This window comes from Apus apus, chromosome 4, assembly GCF_020740795.1.
Source record: "Apus apus isolate bApuApu2 chromosome 4, bApuApu2.pri.cur, whole genome shotgun sequence".
Taxonomy (NCBI): domain Eukaryota; kingdom Metazoa; phylum Chordata; class Aves; order Apodiformes; family Apodidae; genus Apus; species Apus apus.
In genome coordinates this window covers 29,573,258-29,588,981 of record NC_067285.1, presented here as the reverse complement: position 1 = coordinate 29,588,981, position 15,724 = coordinate 29,573,258, and the positions used below count along the sequence as shown (strand labels likewise).

General features: G+C 39.2%; 1 long non-coding RNA gene across 1 annotated transcript in view; it reads left to right on the top strand.

Moving 5' to 3' along the window:
* The window catches only part of LOC127383861 (uncharacterized), a 144,828-nt gene that overhangs the window by 112,927 nt on the left and 16,177 nt on the right, over window positions 1-15,724 (top strand). The window lies entirely within an intron of this gene.

Here is a 15,724-nt window from a genome sequence, read left to right as displayed (position 1 = left end):
CAGGAGTTCAGGCTCACCTTTGGGCTTGAATGGGCACCCCAGCCCATATCAGACCCTTATCTCAATGTATTTGTGGGGGAGTGCTCTCAGAAGAACTGGGGTTAAACCAGGATCTATGCCAGACTAATGGTGATAGAGGCAGAAGTTTGGTCTCTGGAGCTGTGTGGTTTCTGTCCTCTCTGCCCAGTGGTGTTCCTGGCTGGTGGGGGAGCCGGCTTTTTTTTTCTGCTTGTCAGGTGGCAAGACGAACACATATCTGGACTTAAACTGTGCTGCTTTTTTTTTGTTTGTTTTTTTTCAGAAGTGCATAACTTGTCACAGGAACATTAGTAGTATTAAGATATGTACACTGATTTATTTATTTATTTTCATCCATACTTGTGGTTTTTTCTGCTGTTTATCTTCACTGGATATGTCGTGTGCCACCCCTTTTAAAGCATCTTCCTGTTTCTTCTATTGAAACTCTTTTTAGCTGTTTGATTTGCCACCAGAAAAACGAGGTGCAAAAATGATTCCTCCGAGAGAGCTGTTAAGGAGTAATCTGGTCACCTTTAATGAGGTGTCTCTTGTGTAGTCCACAAATTTAACCACTACTTTGGTTTACCTTTTCATCAATCGATCTTGAGTCATAGCAGCAATTCAGAGATCTCATTGAAGACATATGAACCTAATGCTTGTCTTCAACGTATCACCTCCTTCTGAGTGAGTGTTCCATACTCCTAAGTGTCTTCACTCTATTTTGTCCTGCTATCCTTACTTTAACATAAATTTGTTACGTGGCCTCAGTAAGAAAAGCTGAAGAGAATTCTCCCTCTTTTTAAAGACAGAATTATTTTCTCATCATCCTACCTTACATTTATTCCCATTTGAATGTGAAAATTGAAGGATGGCTGCAAGTCTGTCACAGACCTCTATCAGAATGCTCTAGAAATAATTTTCTATAGTAGAGGTATTCCCACTTTTCAGCCTTTCTGTATTTGAACCTCCTGACCCGTTAACTGCACTGTTGCCCTTCTCTCTCTTGGTTGCAGAAGAATGCTTAAAACAAGAGGAAGTGCTATAATTTATTCTTAAAAAAATATCTCTGAAGGGACTGGAATTGTAGATGCTGATATGCCTTTATATGTTGAGAAGCCAAACATAACAGGCTAACATACTTCCTGGTAACACAGTTTTGAATTTTGACAGGTTCAGTTTGTTCTTCCTCCTTCAAAGAAATTAACTGTATATAAATTTGATTCTGTGTGGTATATACCTTTTGACTGTTTTAAAATCTTTTCCTGGTGATGCTGGTGTTCTTTACAAAACATGGAATTATGTGACCAGACTAATCTCAATCCTTTTTTATATAGCCTGGTGTGAGTAATTAAAATATATGACACCTGAACTATATCTCAGTGATCTCCAAAGTTATAATATCCATGCTACTTAGAACTTCTGTAAATTTCTTTAAAAATGATCTGATTTTGCCTCATCCTTCTATCTGAGAAAGTGACCTGCATGGAAATAATATGCATTTGACTTCTTAATTCTTTATTACATGGTTTTGGAGAACCAAATTATTTCCTATTTCCCATTCAGAGGTTTGCTCTGAATATTAGAGTCTGTAACTCTGTGTTAATTTGCTTTCAACTTTGTGCTTTCAGAATACAAAAAATTACTATTTGCTGCTCGGCAATATATACAAGGAAATGGAAGGAGGGCAAAATGACAGGGAAAGCTTGTGGGAGAGCAAAGCAGTGATCTTACACCCCTTGCTTCATCTCATATGTCTCTTTGTTCTGGCTACATGCCCTGTTTTTTTTTTTTCCCAGATATCTCTCAGTTGTGTTCCCTCTAGGCTGTCTTAGATACGCACATCTATTCTGCCTACTTCCTACAAGAGAGGCACCGGCTTTTCCCCACAGAGTGTATGTTAGTGTCACAAAGCATGTCCTTTTGTTTGTTATAAAGATAGCCAGCACTAGCAGGCTGCTCAGAAATGCCAACTTTGGTTACAAATATTACTTTCAAGAAACATACATAGATCATGCCTGGGTATCTTAATGGCACCTCTTGTTTTCTGAATTTTAACTGTTATGCTTCAAAACATGGTAAGTGTTCTGCTCTCATGATTTCCAGTCCTTGATTTCACCCTGTCCTGAAAAGAACCCAAACAGAAACAAATGACCACAGAAAATCTTGTGCATCTTGAGCTGACCAACAGTAGAAAAGAATGCATTTTCCCATTAGAAAATAAATTTTAAAAAGCTCTGGTAATACATTGCTCAACTGGTTTCCTCCTAAGGAAACTGACTTTCTGGTTCTTGAAGTTAACTGTCACAAAGGGTGTCTCGGAAGCACCCCGGCTCCCTGCTCTGAAGTGCAGGATGTTACAATGTGGATATTACAAAAGTACCTCAGCCTGCTTTGGTTTTAAACTTAAATGACTCACAGCTAAAGACTCATCACTATGCACAGTAGTGTGAAAGCAACTGGCTACTAGCTTAGTTCTGGATGATGATCTACCTTGTATGCAATCTTGCTTAATAAATGAGTATATAATAGATATGTGTGTATACCAGGCACCATTTTGGCAGTGTAAAGTGGATGAAAATAGAATGTTTACTCTGTAGACCTATAGCACTGTTATAACAACATAAAGCAAATCTAGAACTCGGTCAGAAATATATATTGCCTGAGGTGTATATCTATTGTAGCATATTAAAATACTTCATTTATACTTGGTGTAACACAGGTCTAGGCATCGGGTGGTGGTGTACTTTCGTTTCTACAAGCTCGACAGCAATATTGACTTCAAACTCTTATTATTTTGCACAAATTTTACTGCAATATTTAACTCAGATTATTGAATCCTTGTATGTAATATCTGAGAAAGATGGCTGGAAACTGATCTCCTTACTCAGACTTTATTCTTGAGAGACTTAAACAAAGAGGCTTTGTACATGGTGAGCTGACCAAAGAGTTCAAGGTGAGCCCAAAAGCATGGTAGGGCTGTGTTCTGTTACCCATGTTATTCAGTGATCTTGCTGAATGGATGTGGAGATGAACCCTTGGTGATTGCAAAGGAGAGGCAAAGTTAGGGGGGTTTAATTAGTATGTTGACAGTTTTTAGCCTTTTCCTCTGACCTTGGGTGTGATCAAACACAGAATTTTTACAGAAAACACTGCTTTAAAGAGGCAACTTAAGTTATTCTGAAATGTGGCACTAAGGTTTTTGTGGTAAGTAACCAGAAGAGTTTTTTTCTCATGCCTTCAAACTTGTAAGAGTAAGGAATGCTGGATATTAAGTCACTCAAGTAACTTTTTCCAAACTAGAAATACTTAAACAATTGCAATATTCTTGGGTTCTTATCAGTTCACTGCTGCTATCATTCCACTAATTTTCTATAACATCAAAGAAGAATGAATTGTTCCTCACTTAGAAGTTATTAAATAAAGCTGAAGAAGGTGGCTTACATCTACCTCAGCTGCCTACAGATGCTATTTTTAGCCTTGGAAGGTGACGGCTGCACTCCAGCTCTGAGAAAAACTGAGATAAGTGCATTGATTATTTCAAACATTTATGCACATACTTAAGTCTTCCCCTGGCTCTGACTTGAAAGAAAGTTGTTTGTTTCTTGTTTTGTTGTGTGGTTTTTTTTCCTTCCCTCTCTCCCCCAGCCCCCTCTAAGGCAGCATAATATAATGTGCTACAAGCTCTGTGGTTCTAGAAAACAAAAGACACATCATGTTCTGAGGGCTGAAGAGCTACAGCCCTAAATTTGTTGTGCATCAGTACATTGACTCAAAGTTGCAAGAGACAGATGTCAAAAGACTCATTTTATTGCACTTTTAATTGGTAGTGATACAGTCAGGTGAGCTGCAATTCTTATTTGAACCATTTATTTTTGTGTCATAATTGTAATTAAATTAACGAGATAAAAAGAAAAAAAAAAATGGAACTGGTTGTTATAGGTCAATTTTTTTATAGGTCTTCTAGGAACAGGTCTAAGTTAAATTAATTTTAGCTTTCAAACACTATACTTACCCTGAATTACCAAATGGGGGATGTACTATATGAGTTCCAGGCAATATTGAAACTTCTGTTGAAGCTAAATAATACCTTCTCATCCACTACACTCATTTTGAAACTAGGAGCTGTTTTCTAGTCTGAAGACCCCTCTCCTGAGTCGTCTCCCTTCTCCTCCTTCCATGCTTTTGATTAGTGCCATAGGAGCAGGATTTAAGTGACCAAACATGACATCAGTATCTGACTCTACGATCACCAGGAAGAAATCAGCACTTCCAAGACATGAGTTCTCTCTCCTAAAGTATTTTTATTATAAAGTCTGATTTTGTTTTAAAATGTCTCTTTCCTTCTACTAACTGTCAGGCAGTTTCTGGTCATTAACAGAGAATGAGGTATCTCTACAACAGATGTCTGAAGCTTGTGAGAGGACTCTTTGTCAGGGTGTCTGTGCCAAAGTCTAGCATGCTCATTAGGAGGTACTTAAGCTGATGGAAGTCTGACTGTGAAAAAGAAGTAGTGGAAAGCACTTCAAGAACAAAATGGAAACATTGGTACTTTAATGAAAAAGTGGTAACATTTTTTGTTTTGATTTGAATTTCCTCCTTAAATAAGCTGCTTGGTACTTTTGTCCAGGATATTGGTGCTAAAGCTGGTCTTTGAAATATAAAAATCAGTGGATCAGGGCAGTTGTCATCCTCTTGCAAAAAAAACAAAATTAACTGCCCTTACTATAGATTAATTAATAATCTCTAAGGAATGGTAGAGAACCAAGTAGGGTGCTCAGGATATCTTTTAGCTTATTGCTGATTAAAAAATGATAGTAGCAGAAGTCAAAATTGCATGATCTAATAAATCGTTCACTACCTATGATGACATATATACTCTACACGGTTTTCTCCTTCTGGTTAAGCTTCTCCTAGTATGAAGATTAAAAATTAACTCAATATGGGTAAGTTCAAAACCCTCTCTTTGTTTAGCATCAGGCAGAACAGCAGAAGTATTAATTTTCAGCAAGAGATTTACCACAGTGAGGCGGAATTAGGAAAAATAATGTTGAGAAGCCAATGCTGTATTCTCAAGGCACTAAAGGTAGGCAGTGCCTGTCCTATTTATTCTATGCCCATGACCCTGCAGCCTGTCCAGAGGCAGATCCAGCTCTAGCAACAAGGCTTTTGGCTCAGCCAGTCTTTAGATCCTTAGGGGAGACGGGCAGCAACAAGAAACAGTTGGTAGGAATGGTAGGAATATTATTAAGAAAATTATTATTATTATTATTGTTATTGTTATTATTACAACACTAAATTAAGATAAATAGGATTTTTTGACATTTTATAGTGTTGTGACAGTAAAGAGCAGTGTCTTGTCTGGGTATGACCAGCACATGACTGTTTTGAATTCAAGAGGATAAAAGAGGAGTAGCCACAAGACATGGAGTTAGCCTTGTGCCAGCATGTGTTAGAAATAAATGGAAGGAAAAGAAACGATGTGATCATCTTGACCAGGTGTATTCAAAGGTTTCTTTCTGCTGCTTAGTTGGAAAGGTGAGGACACCAGTGTGCAGTGGTACACACAAGCAGAGTGATTTGCTCCAAAAACCTCTTGAAGTGGAATAGAACATTGCAGATGGAACTTGTCAGTGTTTTCTCCATGTCAAATAAAATATGTACAAGTTTTTTGCTGAAGGAATGTAGTTGTGGTCTCATGAAAACCATTGAGCCTGCTGCTTTACAACGCATTTCCCAGAGCACAGTGCATGTTGTAATGCTGGCTAGAAGTTGCCCAGGATTCAGTGCTGGCAGGCAGCACTCCTCTTAGTTATGGCATCTTATACACAGTAACTTGCTGTGGCAGCTGCTGCTGTTGTCAGGAGGTGACTTTACTAACCTAGATATCACTTAAAATTTCTGAAGTTTGGAAATACTACTAGTTACCAGTCTATAGAATCATATTTCTGATATCCTGATATTTCAAAGTACAAAGAGATTACTAATACCCTTGTTCAGTCCGAGCTTCTATTTTATCTCAGAATTTAGATTTCTAGTGTTTAAAATTCTTACGTTGCTATAAGGCTATACTAGTATAAGTAAGATTAGACTAGAAGGTGGTTCATTTCCTGCATGGATATGGTTATGCATTGCAAAACAGTGTGCAGTAGGAATGATACAGATGCGTTACTGCAAATTTTCCTGACAGTTTACATCTCTTAAAAAAGAAACAGAAATACAAAACAAAAACAAACAAACAAACAAAAACAAACAAACAAATGAAAACAAAACAAACAAAATCAAAAAACTCACTCTTAAGAGAAAAGTGTTAAGGAATATTAGAAAAGTGTTTTGGTTTTTTTTTAAGTAGACCACCAAAGAGTTTGCATTTTAGGCTCCAGTTTTATGGTTAAGACATAGCATAACAGTTCATAAGGCCTGATCCAGGGACTCGACTACAGCATATCATGCTGAGCAGTATAAAAGAAGTCACTGCTACATATTTTTTCCTAGGAAATGCTAATGTGGTTTTTTGGGTGGGAGGAAAGAACCTGTGCAGATGGCTTCTCTGAGGCATCCTACTCCAATCACAAGAGCAATTTAGAGTAATTTGTTTCTCCATGTGTTGAGCTGTTTCTGATCAGGAATATTGCTCACCAAAACGTTTTCTTCCCCTCTAAATAACAGAGAGATACATTTAAACATTTATAGCAGACCAGGTATTTCCATTATGTTTTTGTTCATTGTTCCTATCAGGCCACTGAGTGTAGGTTCACAAGCAGTAACACTTCTGATGTGATCCCTGTGGCTTGAAATATTTGCATGCTGTGGTTCTTCTAGTCTGTCTTTTTTTTGGCAATCACAAAGCTGCAAAGCATCCAAGCCCTAGAATCTGATTTCACCTCATCTGCTTCTGATGGTGGCCCATGCTGGGAGTTAGTCTCTCCTAATAAAGTGCTTGTCTTCACCAGTGCAATTCTAATGTCTGCAGCTCCAGGACAAACAGGACAACTGCATTTTTCCTTGGGAGCCTGGGATTAGCTATTTGACCTTTTTTGGGGGGTCTCTCTTTTTACATCTTTCGTTCACACAATGAGGACAGGTGAAATGGTGTTTTGTTTTTGCCAGTATCTGGGCTCAGGGACAAGTATTCACATTTTGCAAGGCCTCTCATCAACACTGGCAGCTCAAGATGCAGCCTGGGGAGAGGCCAAGGGCTCGCTGAGCAGGAAGCAAAAAAGTCTGCTTTTTGCATCACTCACCTCCTCTAGGTTAGGCTGTGTCAGGAGTGTGCAAGGTGGAGTAAATAGAACAAGCTTTGGTTCTGATTATGCTGTGTTGACTTGAGGGGTGTCAGATAGCAGCATGTCTCCATAATTCAGTCTAGCAGCTTTTTAAAGAACAGTATTACTGTTAAATCCCTATATAGATAACATAAGGTTTGAAGATGGAGCCCTATGATTTTCTGTCTATAACATTCACCACCAATCCTTTTGTCACCTGTTAAAACATTTTTAATTAGTGTAGTACTGAGGCCATTTTTATGCATTCTGTATCAGATTTGCCTGCCTACTTTTTTCTGAAGCCAAAAGAGAAGTAGATGCCTTTGAGAGAGTGATCTGCCCAGATTCTTTATTTCTTAATAGCTCCCATCTAACTACAATAGGGCTTGTTCTGACTCTCCACTGATTGCAGCTTCCAGCCTGAGATAAGCAGTGGGCTTATACCCTCCTAATGCATCTCCTAAGGTTGAGTGTTATTGGAGAAGGCAGCTTCAGACTGCTGTGAACCTGCTTGAAGCTTCTCTCTGTGTTAATATTATACCCAGCAGAACAGTTTGCCAGAGTTTGCTGAGTAGCATAAAAGGAGCAGAGCGTGACAGTGAGTTTGTCAGTGTATCTGAAGCCTTATTCTGGTTGCCAGCTTCATCACATGCTCAGTTGCTTAGTAAATTCTCTTTGCATTTTAGTTCCTCAAAAGACTGCTGACCTCAGGGAGCAAGTGAGGGGAAAAAAGCAAGACAAAGTCATCTTCCCAGTGCTGCTAGTGTGGAAGTGCTTTCAATTCCACCTATGAAAATGCTCTAATCTACTAAAATTTATTTTCTTTCCCTTATTTCTGGCTGCCTGCCATACACATCAGGTATGGAAAATCTGTGCTGGGTAAAACACTGGTTTCATGTGTCTGCCAATGAAAGAATTCTCTCACAAATCACCTTTCAATTATATTTTGACCATTTTTTTAAAAATTCAGATGAAGCTTTTGCCATTTCTGCTACAAAACTAAGACACAACTATGAGTAGCTCAGTGCAGGAAGTCCTTGACACTTCTATTACAGTGTACACAATTTATCGCTACCTGTATTTCTGATGTTCTCAACCAGTTTTCAATCCAGAAGGCAGCTCTCGTACATCTTTTTTCTGTTTTACGCATTCTGGGATGTTTGACTGAAACTCAAACACCAGCATGGACTCACTAATTTGTCATTGCAATATCACAGTCATTTGGCTCAATGTGCTCTCTTTGCCTAAGTTGCTTTTGCTGGGGGTGGCATTGCTCCCAAGGAAGAGGTGTCCCAGTGTGTTCAGCTTCTCCAGCAAGAAGAAGTCTTTCCTGACCACCTGCTGCTGTGAGAGATGTTTATATCTCTCACTGTGACAAACAGAGTCTCCCATGATCAGCTGTTGTACCTGTAAGAGGAAAAAGTCGGTCTGCAATAACTGAAGAACATGCTGAATAAAGTGATTTAGAAGGCATTTCTATCTGCTGAATTATCTGGGGTTCTGTAATAACAGCATCAGGATGAAATAGAGCAGTAAAAACAAGTGCTAGTCAGTTTACAGGAAAGGAGCCCCTCTGGGCTGCCTGTACAGTACAGCTTTTAAAAATGGTGAGTAATGCCTTAGCCTGCACTGGGACAAGTGTTGCCAGTGGAGATAGAGAAGTGTCACCATCACTGTCTAAAGCAGTCAAGAGAAATCATCTGGCAACCTGTCTGCAGCTCTGATCCCCCATGTGCAAAACAGAGGAGTTTGAACTACTACAGATGCAGTCACTGCCACTGAATTGACAACCCTGATGAGAAGAGATTAGAAGGTCTTTGTCTGTTCACTTGAGCCTAATGAAGGGTGAAAGACAATATGGAAACTGTCTATAAATACATCAGAGAAGCAAAGAGCTGTGTGGGTGAAAGGAGTGTGCTGGCATAAAAGCCAGGAGCAGGTATAGCGGCTATGAATATATGTAGGCTGTAACAGAGAAGCTTGTTCTGATCCTTAAAGATGGATGTAAGTCTCACGCAGTTGATACAAAATGTAACAACTTCTGGGGAGTAACATGACAGGTTTATGGGTGAGTTTATTGGACAGCTTGTCTACAACAGCAAGGGGACCGGACTAAGCAATCTAATCTTCTGTCAGTGTTCTGGACTTCCTCTGAATTTGAGCTCACCAGTCAAGCCAGTCCTCTCTCTCTTTAGTTTGTTCTCCTCAGGGGTCTGTGCTGTACCCATGCAAGGATGCATAATCTCCTGCAGTCAGTGACATCTGCGGGAGGGAAACGTGTTCCCTTTGCCTGTGGTAGTACCAGACCCTATGCTGAATGTTCAATATATTTTGGTTTCTTCCAGTATTTTTCTAAGAAATGAAGTTGGATCCCTTGGGCTGGTTGATTGAGATCTGCTTTTTATATGGAGAAGTCCATAGAGCACCTATGAATATTAGTGTCTCCCACAGTGCTTGTCATAATCTAAGTGGTATACCATGATAACTTACTGGATAAGAAGAGGAACTTCAGCTGGCATAGTAAAGGAAATAAAAAATTAAATTGATTGAATTGTATTGAGATGTTTGACTATGCAGGTAAATCTCACTCCCCTCCCTTTGCCTCACTACAGTATCTCATTTATTTTAGCTGTGATAATTTGCTTATAATTAAGTCATAAAGACTAAATTCTAGATGCTTCTCTGAAACATTTTGGCTTGTAGCTTTTATCTTACTAGTTGGACAATGCAGTAATCACTGAAGAGAAAGGTCCATGCCTGCAAAGCTCCTTGCATCCAAGGAACAGTTTCAGTTACCTTGCAGAGGAAAAGTTTCTGTACTGACATACCCAGCAAGTTTCAGAGATCCTATTTTAGCTGAGGTGGCCATGTGCTTAGAGAAGTGAGTCTGGATTGAAGTGTGGTCTCATTTTTTTTTGTAATATTAAAACCCCTTTTATTTCTGGTAATATCCATACTGCTTTTCATCTCCAGTCCTTTTCAAACCTCAGTTTGTAACTGTATTAAAACTTATTCAGGGTTAAGGAGTTAGGCCTATCTTTTTAGTGTTTGGATTTTCTTCTCCACTCTTCATTAGGATGAAGGCTCCAAAGAAAATATTTTTCCTTGGTGTATATTATGCCAGTGTGACAGACCTCTCTCTATGTGGGCATGTGATTTCATCTCATATAGCTTTAACATATGGATACGACTTCTGCCATTGTTTCTAAATGTTTTCTTCTACTCTTATTAGTGATCATTAATTATGGAAGTTAAATAGCACCGTGTTACGCACATGTTTTTTGCTCTTCTTGGGAGTAGTCTTGGCTAACAACTGAAATAATGTGTAGATACTACCACAGCAATTTAAAATCCCAACTTCATAAAATCAAGTGCAGAGCGTGCTAATGAAATATTAAAGCAATGTGTGTCTGTAGTTTCTACTGAGAAGTAACTCATATCTACACAAGGAATTCACCTGCTGCAATTTTGATTTCTCTTCACAATCTGTTCATGACTACCTTTGATTTGGTTGTTGTTTAATTGTTAGTATTTAAATCGGAAGTTTGTTACCAAAAGGGGGCACAGGAAGCACTGGAAAATGAACTCAATCAGATACGAAGTGAGAGGAAAACGAGTGCTGCTTTCCCAACCCTAATTTTACTGCATCCTTACTTAAACATTTGGAAATATGATGGCCTCGTTTACTGTCTCACCAGGGTTAAGGGCCACAAGATGTCAGTGTAGCACCAAACATAAAGAAATGGCCAGCGAATTTTCTGCAGGTACTTAAATTGTCACGCTGGTATAAGCTTGTTGACTCCAACTACAAAGCAAAGCACACTGGTCATGAAATGGTCCGTGTGATGAGTAGCCCCTTCTGAGTCCGGAGCACCGGGGAGCACTAGGGGAAGACAGGCAGGAGCGTGCACTTTAGTATGGACTACGTAGGGAGGCAAAGGCAGAGTGTGCCTGCAGAGAAACGGGCAGTGCAGCTCTCGTTTTCCAGTGAAGCACACGCATCTGGGCTTGCCCGGCCCCGGTCGTTCCCTCTCAGCATGTTGGTTGTTACAAACCGGCAGTTAAGAAGAGCAGTGCATTTAATTGTGCAGTTCCTACTCTATTATCATGTATTTAACAATAAGAAGCAGTAATTATTCATACTGTGGGGGAAAACTGTTGAATAGTGGTGAGAAAAAGCAAGTGCTAGCAATATGGTTCCTTGCATAGTCTTCTCAGTGACTGCTAAAGAAAATCTGATTAGTGAGTTCTGAGACTTATAATAGCTAAAAAGACATCTCCAAGTGCTTGGGCTTGGTGTTAATTTTTGCAGTTTTCCGTCTTTGTGAAGCTATAGTATGAAGGTTCTGATACTGAACAACTAAACCGTATTTCGAAAAGTGTGTCCCACACTTTTTGTGTTTGTGCATCTATAACCCCAGGTGTGATAACAAAGAAACCCACAGAAAATGACAGTGTGAAAGTCCAGAGATGTCTGGGCCTGATTCCATCAATTAAGCCAGCCAGAACAAATAAGTCCATTCACCCACCCATGTACTTGTCCTCTTCTATTTGCACTTGCTGCAGAGTGGACAATCCCTTTTGGATTTGGCTTAGTTTTCCTTATCCACCATGTGTCACTCAGTAACTTTGGCAGCTACATAGTGAGGGGTCAATCCGTGCTTTCACCTTCCAGATTAGATTTTTTCTGACACAGCATGGGTGACTACAGAAAATAAACAGGGAAATGTAATACCATGAACTCATTGTCAGGTATCAAATTTTTTAAAATATTAGAAGAAACTAGATATTATCTGCCAGATTAATAAGTGTATAACATATTTTATTAAGGAAGATGAAGTACAGTGCTAATCTCCTCGGGAAAGTCTCCATTAATACAAAGCTGTTAGCAGAGGTGTGGCCTGGAGCTAAAGCTAGGACTGGGCACCACCCTGAGACTCAGACATCTGTGTTTGGGATCTGCTTGGTGCTTATGCTTCCAAAATGCTCCCCATCTCTCTTATAAACTGAAGGCAAATCCAGTGCCACAGACTTGAAGAACTGAGGAGTGCTTAAAATCCAGAGCTTGACCACCATTTTCTGCTTGTGACTCTTTAAATCAGAGGGTTTTTTAATTACTACTTTCTGGGCTGCTGTCCATGAAAACAGGATATTGCCTGTTACTGGGAATTGGGAAACAGAAAACATGGCTGTGATATGAAGACCCCAGTGGGAACTGCTAGCCCATAGTTCCAGGACAGAAACAGAGCTCATTTGTAATGACTGTGCATAAGGACATGCATTTCTTTAATTCAGGTTTTCTCCCAAAATTTGAACTCTGTTCTAACAAGTCTCTTAGTTCTATGGTTTTGAAACTGCCTGGAAAATGTGAACTGAGGTAATAGAAGCCTGTGTTTCTGTGCCTTTCAGCAAAGTTTGAAGCAACACTTTACAGTCTCATCCAAGGCAAAGTAAACCAAAGAAACTGAAAGGACATAAATTATTTCTGAACATCATTAAACTTTATTTTCATGGAATCTCACATAAGTGGAATTTCATTTTTGTTTATGAAAGTCAGAAAAACATATCAAAACAGATGATAATGACACATTTATTGGCCTAAGACCAGATTTGTTCAAGCACTTTTATCTATGGGACCATGCAAGCCTGCAGTTACTGGATGTTGTAGGATACATGCCTAGCTCTCTGCTTTGATGTTTTTGTAAGAAACACTAGTACAGTGACAAACTGATGGTGTGATAAAACTTGGTTTGTTGCTATGTTATTCACTCCTTTTTCTATTAGATCTGTGCTATGATAGGGTATAGCCATTGGCATAACTAGGCAATATTGGTTTGAACACTAAAACCTAATCAGGCTTGAACGAAACACTTTCTTACCTTTGCAAGTGACAGCAACATTTGATCCTGTTTCTGCCAAAACTGATACATGAAAACTCATAATACATTAAAATAACTAAGGCACTCGTCATTTCTCCCCTTCTCTTTCTCTCATTTTATTAACATAAATACTCCTTTTTATATTGTGGACTTATAAACCACTTACATATGTCTGGATTTGTTAAGGTGAGAATGCAAAGTGCTAAGCCTTTGTAATGTAGGAACCCCTATAACAGGTGCGTAAGGATAGATACTGTGATTTTTATTACAGCTTGGTAAAATATTGCCGGCTTACTCAGCCAAAATATCATGGTGAAGGTAGAGGAATTAAGTATAATTAGTTTGCTGCATTATCTTCATTGTGATAGTGGACATGGATTAATAGATTTTGTGCCTGAGCTGGCAAATATTCCTGACAATATTTTAAGACTGTTTCTATTTATATGCTGGTTAAGGACAACCGAGTGTTGAAGAAGCATCCTATGGCAATGTGAACTAGGAGAAAGGAAAAAGAAAAAACAAACAGCTTGAGGTAATGTTCCTTGCAGTCTTGCCAAACATGTACCTTATACTCAGTTTAAAAGCTGCTCTTTGACTTCACTTAAAATGCAGTAATTACATGTTGTTATCACCCCAAAGAAAAATGTTAGGAATTTTGTAATCATATAAAATATTAGGAAAAAAATAATTACCTTAGAAGGCCTCATTTGAGAATACTAAACTGAAGTATGTGTCCTGTGCTTAGCCATTAGTATCTCTCTGTAAATCCAAGCAAGAAAAACGGAGAAGTGCTAATGCACCCACGAGAACACATCCCAATTATATACAGATGGCTTTGCTCAATGCGCTTGTCTGACAGAGAGATGAATGGATCTGTTTCCTTTCCTTCTGTATTAACATACTTTGGTTCACTACACTATGCAGCCACCTTTTGCTGTAAATGGATGTAATTACTTTATTGATGTTCTAATTACCATTGGATTGTATTGCTGTTCAAGGACAGATGATCACACAAGTCTGTATATTTGACGAAAGACTTAAAAACCCCATTCTGCTTCATGTTGATCTCATATACATTATATCTAGCAGGAGCTGCAGAAAATCTGCTGTCATCTTTTGGGCTTTTGGGAAGGTGCAGTTTGCAGGAAGGCTGGATTTCAGAGTAGATTTTAGTCATGTAGGCTTGCACTGTTGATTTATCCCTTCAGTTTCCTTACCCAGACACTCCAGAAGCAGACCTCGCCCTCCCCAAATCTGCCTTCTTCAAATACTTCCCAGTCCGCCTTCCCCAGCTACAACTCCAGGGGTAATGGAATTTAAGCCTCTGAGAGGATTTCTCTGTCCTGAATGGGAACAACCTCCCTTTGCTCAGTGAAACCTGGTAATAAAAATTCATGCATGCTCCATTCAGGGCTGTCTTTGCCATTCTGGATTATACATGTTTGCAACTGCTTGTCCTTCCATACCTAAGTCTGGTTTCAAAGAAATGTAGCTGTGGGCTTCAGCCTGCTGGGCTCCATGTTTGTTCTGCCAGGTGATACAGTAGTTCTGAGGTCAGTATTAATGAGTGGGGGAAAAGGCCATAGCTACACGATGCTATCAGCTGGTTGTGTTTCCCTGGACAATGGATGACAAACTATCCACTTCATAGGTTCTCACTGACTTACACACGTGTCTGCATGTACTTGTTTCCTGCAGAGATGTATTTCAGGTTTGCAGTATTGTAACACAGCAAATAAGGCAGGTGTAATGCCATGCAGCCAAAGAGAACCACCACTTCTCCTTTTTTTGGCAACAAAATTTTGCAATATTAATGTACTTATAAATACACTGTTTAAAAATGGGACACTGAAAACTAATTCCTGTTAAAATAAAAAGGTTAATAATGCCAAAAGAGAGGTTATGAAAAAATGGAATTGCTATGTTCAAGAGCTCTCCACTGTAATTGCCGAGATAACCTAGGTCCAGATGATATCAACGATAACAACATTCTTCATGCCAGTGAACACCAACCTTATCACATAGTCCCACTGGAACCAACAGCACTGTTGGGAGAGAATTGTCTCCCTGCAAAGATCTTAAGGAACTTTTACATGTCATTAAAGCTCTGATAATCTCAGAGTCACCTTACCAACAATGACTATGGGTGGTTTGTTTAAATACAGCCATTACAAACCTGAATTCAGGTAGAGTTTATAAATAAAATTGGATTAATAGAAGTATTTCTGCTATGTAACTGCTGATGACCATGAACCTGTAATTTATATTTCTTATTCTACGATGGCTGGGCCCACACACTGGAACCGGCTGCCCAGGGAGTTGGCTGAATCACCATCCTTGGAGGTGTTTAAAAGATGGGTAAACGTGGTGCACAGAAATGTCTTAGCACTGGATTTGGTAGAGCTGGGCTAGTGGTTGGTGGAGTGAGGTTATAGTTGGACTTATTGATCTTAAAGGCCTTTTCCAACCAGAACAATTCTCTGAAAACCATACGATTTTTTAAGGTTCTGTGACAGATTTCAAACCACTCAAAATTGCCCAAGGATAAAGACAATCTTGGGTAAA